The sequence below is a fragment of the Periplaneta americana genome, chromosome 14 (assembly GCF_040183065.1).
Source record: "Periplaneta americana isolate PAMFEO1 chromosome 14, P.americana_PAMFEO1_priV1, whole genome shotgun sequence".
Taxonomy (NCBI): Eukaryota; Metazoa; Arthropoda; class Insecta; order Blattodea; family Blattidae; genus Periplaneta; species Periplaneta americana.
This window is the reverse complement of record NC_091130.1, coordinates 96,704,649-96,712,128: the sequence shown is the minus strand read 5'-3', so window position 1 is coordinate 96,712,128 and position 7,480 is coordinate 96,704,649.

The following is a 7,480-nucleotide window of genomic DNA, read 5'->3' as shown; positions in this document are numbered from 1 at the left end:
TGACGTTACAAAACGTAAATGTTTTTATTTCCTACTTATTGTTGCAGTTTTCAACCAGGAATCGTAACATAACTTAGAAAACTTACCTCAGTGGGAAGATGTTCATCCTGGTTGTCCCATGGGAATCGAACTGAACTCTTCAGTACACATACTATACATAAAGCGCTACCTTTGCTTGCTTTAAATGAAATCACAAATCATAATGGCGGTCCCATATGTCATTTGCATTGTCGAAGACGGTATTGTTACGCATTGAATGATGAATGCGAATTCCATAGAGAATGAAAAAATGGATCTAACCTCAGTGAGTAGAAGTTGTAAATAAGAAAATTGATAGTACCTGGGTTGAGAACTTTCGACCTCATTTTAAAATGTAGTCAACCGGCCATAAGGGAATTTAAATATAATGTACAGTACATTTTGTGATGCAGTTATGTATTGTATTCGTATTAATTGATTTTTATCAGTATAAAAATTACAAATCTTTACTTTTTCCGAGAATATTAATTTCAAAACTCTTTGGCTTAGAGTTCTTTTTTCTCTTCTTTTATTAATTTTGTATCTGAAACTTCATTCTATACTACGTGTATGTTGGCTGCGTTTCCATAATAGTTAAGAGATGAATCTTAATGTTGCGACTGTGCAGTTCTTCCCACGTGTTTGGTTTTTAAAAAATTACATTTCTTCGCATGTGTCTCATTTTCTCTGAAAAAAAAAGTGAAAGTAGACAGTTGAAATTTCACCATTTTATTGTCATATTACATTATTTCAGTCATGTGGTAATTAACGTAGTTAGAAAATATCGATTGGAAACCTCTGTAGGAGTAAAAAATTTTCAAATAATAATGCAACAGAAATATATTAATTCGACATTGGATAATTGGAATAAATGTATATTTCCTTAGTAATTTCTTTTAAAAGTAATGTTGATAATTAACATTGCATTCCAATTTTCGAAGCTTACATTTTTGGAAAATTCAATAATTTTAATTGAAATAGTGTTCATTCTATAATCTTAGACAATGTTCATGAAATACCATTATTTTTCAGCTATATAAAACGTTGTGCTTTAGTACAGTATTTCATCAAAACAAAATAATGTAGTACTAAGTCTTTATGTTTTTATGTTGTACTAGCTGAAAGCATCCTTTTTTGCTTTTATTTTTAATTAAACTGTTTAGATTTTTAGAAATCAATAGCATCGAAATTAAGATCAAAGGAAATTAGAACACCATCTTTAGAAATCTGAAATATAAACAAACAAAACGAATTGCTGTGTTAACTTTTTAGGAAATTATCTGCCTGACTAGTTTCGAAGTGTTGTTCAGGAAATACAAAAACAATATTAATTCTTTCTTCATCGTTCCATATACACTTTTAACACTTAGATAATCACTGATTATCCTTGGCTTCTGCCCCTATAGTGAGGTCCTTCGCAACATCCGTCACCATGCTGTCCATTCTATGCTGGCCGAGGCGCTGAAGAAAGTAGGGTTTACAGTCCATCAAGAGGTGCAGGGACTAGCCACACAAGGAAGTGTTCAGCGAATTGATATCATTGCATACATTCTCGATCCCACCATCAGATTTGAGACACATGAAGATCAACCGCATGAGGTGGACAGTGAAAAGAAACGGATCTATGAACCAACAATCCCACTCTATAAAGATAAATATAGCCTGTCCCACATTGATGTGATAGGTCTGATGGTGGGAGCACGAGGTACCATACCCTCCTTTGCCAACAAAAGTAAAAACCTGGGCCTAACACACAGCATTGTGAAGGAAATAGCCATTAGTGCCCTCAAAGGATCGGTTCAGATATTGAGAAATCATTTGTATGGGAGTGATAATGGAAATTTCAAGTTATCTTAACCGATGGCTGTTGATTGGTTTAGATATGAATGCCAATCAATCCGTACTATTATTTTTCTCGCGGTATATGGCATTCAAATCATTCTAACCTATCTGATGATATTTCCCCCCCCCCCTTTCTTAACTGTAAATGAGCACAAACACTACATAGGTGTAAATTTTTCTGACATTTTGCACATTCAATTCCCTAACCGTTTCAAATGTATATCATTTTACCCTTTAGGTGTGTTTCCAAATTATATGTAATACGCTTTGTCAAATCTGGCAACCTTTTCATAAGGGACGCTAAATTTATTATTATTATATTGCAACTTCTTTACTGTGTTAACTTTTTAGGAAATTATCTGGCTGACTAGTTTCGAAATGTTATCCTTCATTGTCCTAAGAAGTTAACACAGTAAAGAAGTTGCAAGTTAATCAATGTTTATTCTTTATTTCTTATTTAAGTAATGTTACAATCGTTTTAATATATTCATTAAAGGTACATAAATCAATTCAAGATGCTATTTTAGTGCATAGAGATATACAGGAAGAGTTATGGATGAAAGTAGAATAGTTTCAGTGAAAGAAGGATGTAACATCAAATGCTGAATACTTAATTCAAAAGAAGAGATTAAGTTTATGGAACATTAAATTGCAGCACAAAATTATTATTCTATACAAAGGTCCATGTAGAATTGGCAGCGCTCTATAACTGGTATAAAGGTACAGTAGTGGCAAAAAAACCGGACCGACCCTTGTAGCTGATTTCAGAGTCTTGTTCACTCTAGAGCGTCAGTGCATATTCCTTGGACCTGAAACCACCTGTGCAGTTGAACAGTCACGCAGCTGGTTTCTGCTTTCGTCTTCATTAAATAGCTCAAGTGCTTGGGTCGCGCCGCTATCGTGCAAACGGTTGCAGGTTCGATTCCCGTGGAAGGCAATTTTTTTTTTAAGTATATGACAGTAATATTCATTGTCACAGCTCATGGACCTAATTTCATTTTAGTAAAAAAAAAAAAATGTGGATTATTATTTGGCCTAAAAAAAATAAAGATTTATTTGGAAGATGTATCTGATCTTCCTCTAGCAAAACAAAAAATATGTTTAAAAAAATTACAAAAAAATACAAAAAATAATGAAATAAAATAGCTACTGAACTACTAATATTTTGTCCAATAGCCTTCAGCTTCTCTGATAGCTTCTGCTCGCCTAGGCATGGAATCGACGAGCCTCCGAAAATAGTCAAGATCCTGGGCGATGCCCTCCCAGGGGTCAAGAACATGTTCCCAAAGCTGTCACGATTCCGAGGTGGTTTGTCTGCAATCAGTTTGCGCGTCCTTCCTTTTAGTCTGGCCCACGCATTTTCGATAACGTTCATATCAGGTGAAAGGGGAGGCAGAGCAATCTCTTCGATCTCTGGCCTCTCCGACAACAATTTCTGAACGCTCATCGATTTGTGTACTGCGTAATTATCCTGCAGGAACAATAATGGTCCATCTGGATAATGTTCACGGGCAGAAGGGTAAAACACGTGCTGCAAAATATGAATATACTGATCCATGCGCAGAGTCCCATCTATCTGGTATAGCATTCCTGCTCCGTCTCGAGACATCCACCCCCAGAACTTGGCGCTAATGCGCCCCTGCTTTGGGTTTGGAGCCACATAAGCACGACTGTGCCGTCGGCCAGCCTCGCGATAGACACGAACAGGTCCTGCATAACTAGTCGAGATCTGGGATTCATCGGTGAAGATGACTCTTCCCCAATCGACCCCATCTAAACTGTTAGCATATGCCAGGCGGTCTATGGCTTACTCCTCTGTAAGAGTTTGTTTACGAGCAGTCCTATAGTTCCTAATACTTGCAGTCTTAAGGCGATTGCCAACCGTCTTACGGCCTCCAGGGAATCGAGAGGCAGTTCGTAAATGACTTGCAGACATAAAAGAATTACGCCCACGAATTCGGAGCAATGCCCTGTCCTCTCTTCCCGTTGAAACTCGGATGCCCAGATCCACGGCGTCTTTCACCCCCCCCCCCACCCAGTTTCTAGGTACTGACGAGCCCATCTCTTTGCAGTAGTTTCTGCCATTCCTAGTCTATCTGCAGCCTGAGATATGGAATATCCGTCATCTAGCAGAGCTGTCAGTCTGATACGTGTTTCTCTAAAGCCGGAAACACATTATTGCCACAGTATGTGTTCTCCTGTGAGATCATATAAGTTGGAAGGCATGTGCTGTGTCGCGTTGTGTGCACATTATCGCCACGCCATGTCACTTCACACTAAACTTACAATCTGTTCAGTCGCTATTTTATTCAGTAGCTTTCTGTAGCAGAGATGGAAGGTGAATGGGTTAGTAGTTCCAGTAGTTCTTCAGAGTTTGAAGAAGACATCGAAAATGCTCTGGTTGATGCGGATTATAAATTTATTACAATTGATGTAGGCTCTTACGGCAGAAACAGTGATGGGTGTGTTTTTGCTAATTCACGCTTTGGGAAAAAAAAACTGGAATCTAATACTTTAAATGTGCCACAAAATGCTCCATTAGTTGAAAATGGGGAGCCACAACCACACATAACTGTTGGAGATGAAGCATTTCCACTAAAAAAATATCTTCTGCGTCCATATGGCAGGCACCATTTAGATGGAGACGAAACAAAAAAGATTTTCAACTATAGACTTTCCCGAGCGAGAAATGTGGTCGAGAATGCATTCGGAATTTTGACTGCTCGTTGGAGAATTTTTCGAAGATATATGGAGGTACAACCGAACATGGTCGATAGAATTGTACTTGCATCATGCTGCCTGCATAATATGCTATGTAAAGTCAATATGTTTGAGCCTGATGTGCAAGCACTTTCACTACCAACCTGTGCCCTAAGAAACCTAGACCACTTGAGAAGAAACAGTACATGCGAGTCTTTTCAAGTGCGAGAAAACTTCAAAGAATATTTTAATTCTCTAGGCTCAGTGCCTTGGCAATTAAATGTTGTTCATCGAGGTAGATCGCAAAATTAAGATTAATGTCTACAGTACAGCTGTTGTAGTCATTATTAATATGCACTTTTATGTGTATGGTCGCATCTACACTGATGTACCTCCTAAAATAACAATAACAATAATAATAATAATAATAATAATAATAATAATAATAATAATAATAATAATAAAATAGTAGTAATAATGAGGTTAAGTTGAATCGATGATTTACTTATGGGCTATTCCATATGAAATCGATCAGTAAAAAACCTCGCATTTTTTATACTCATTGTATCACTGTTCTCTACGTACAAAAAAAGATTCATTGTATTTAGAAATTTTAAGGTCAATTTTCTCTATATTTCGGTCGATTTGAGATGGAATAGCTCTTGGAAATAAGTTAACATACAGTACTCACCGCTTATATTCATCTCTCTTCCTATTTCCTCCCAAGCTTCTTTTCTCATGTTTAAGTCTCTGTAATTGGATGACTTAAAATTATACATAAATTCATATTGCCTTACTTTTTCAATGATATATTCCTCCATAATGAACCTGCACGTGCTCTCCACCGTCCAACAATGTCCAGTGCGACAGAAAATCTAAACATGATGGCACGAGTGCTACACAGGAGAGGACGTGGCGTCCGTAGCGTGGGAACAGTGTGATTCTAAGCAACGTAAATAAATGGAGAAAACGAATACCACACATTGAATGCAGAATGTGACAGCACAGGAAATCACATTTCGTGCCGTGCCATGGCAATAATGTGTTTCTACCTTACCTTTGAGGAGAATCTGTTCATAGCATTCTGTATCGACTACAAATTTGTGATAAGGTGCAACATATAACGTGATTTAGTAGCGAGTTTCTCAATCCAGTGATACTTAGATTAAATTAAGAGATGCAACGGAAACGTTTGTTTTCACAAGTAATGCAAATTACGAGAAATTAGTTCTAAATTAAAGCTACTTGTATTTATGACGTAGTCTCCTCTCAAGGAACGTTGGTTCTCAAGTGATTCCGTAGCACAGTGACAGCACGATAGACTGGTAACTAAGACTTTCGTTGTTCAAACCCTGTCTGGGAAGGAAACTTTTTTTTGTTCCTTATTCAAATTTATTCCCAATACTTTTCGATTGCAGTGATATTTTACTACTTAATTAACTTATTATTCCAAGAACATGAATTTTACCAGCTTATTTTCTAATGGCTTTCGAAATGGGCTATGTCAGCAGTCGAAACTACAACAATTTCAATAGATTACTCGCTATCTTGTGAATGCAGGCGTGGCATGCACAGTGGCTCATTTCGGGGACTTTGATTATTCCATCAGTCCGGTTCTCTTTTGTCACTACTGTACATATCTGCAAAATATCTTCCTTTTTTCAGTGGAGTTTGGAACTGCACCAGTGTACTAGGATTTGAACAGGACTTCTAAATACTACCATATCAGACCTGACACTGGCATCCAAAAAGGTGGCAGGTTAAGGGCTTTTTTGTAGATTGCATCAGGGTAGGCCTACCGAAGATATTATTTTAACAAACTTTTCGATGAAATAGTAATAATAAAGATCCTTATCTACATAAATGAAATAACACATTCAGTAACATCTCTACATCTACACCAAAAAATCGATAATGTGTTAAATTGCTAAAATCATATTAAAGAAATTACCAAATTACCCCCAAACTAAATTCAGCATGTTTTGCTATTAGATCTATGCAAAAGATAGTAAATATCAATACTTAAAAACAATATAGCCTACTTTGCATACCGTACTTCCACTCGGTAATGAGTTTTGGAATAATATTCTGGGGAAATTCCACAGATAGTAACAGTATATTCTTATTACAAAAAAAAAAAGAGTAATTAGAACAATAGTAGGTGCAAATCTAGGGAATCGTGTAGGATTATTTTAAAAAGACTGCAAATAATGCCCATGGCTTGTCAGTATATTTTTTCATTAATAATCTTCCTCGTATGTAATCGTGAAAACTTTGTAACTAATTCAACAGTTCATAGCATAAATACACGTAAAAAAAATTACTTTCATACTCCATTGGCAAGTCTATCGTGCTATTGAAAAGGAGTGCGTTATATGGCAGTAAACATTTTTAATAATCTCCCTATCGATATAAAAAATGAAACTCAAAACATAAGATTATTTAGGGCCAAATTAAAGAAGTACCTAATTATTCACGCCTTCTATTCTATAGGTGAATTCATGACATTCAACAACGCTTCATGAAATTGATACTAAAACTTCGTGTTGTACTAGTAGACTATATTGTAAACCTCGTCTGTATATATTTCATCTAGACTGTGACTATAAATTAAGACTTTGTAATAGTATCAAGTTTTTTGACTTGTTCCATATTCTAGTTGTGAAGCAATGTATGAATACCAGTACCATGGAATGTTAATAAATGCAATGCAATACAATACAATAAAAAAAGAAAACTGATTAATAGCTTGTAAATGTTATTATAGGCCTATGTATATTTATATATGAACACTGACAATATACTGTACAGTACCATTTTAATGGCCTGTAAAATCCAAGTTTGAGGGGAAATAGAAGTCATTACTACAATACTGGTACTGAATAGCTGCTAAATCAAGATTTAGGAAATCTTATCTGAA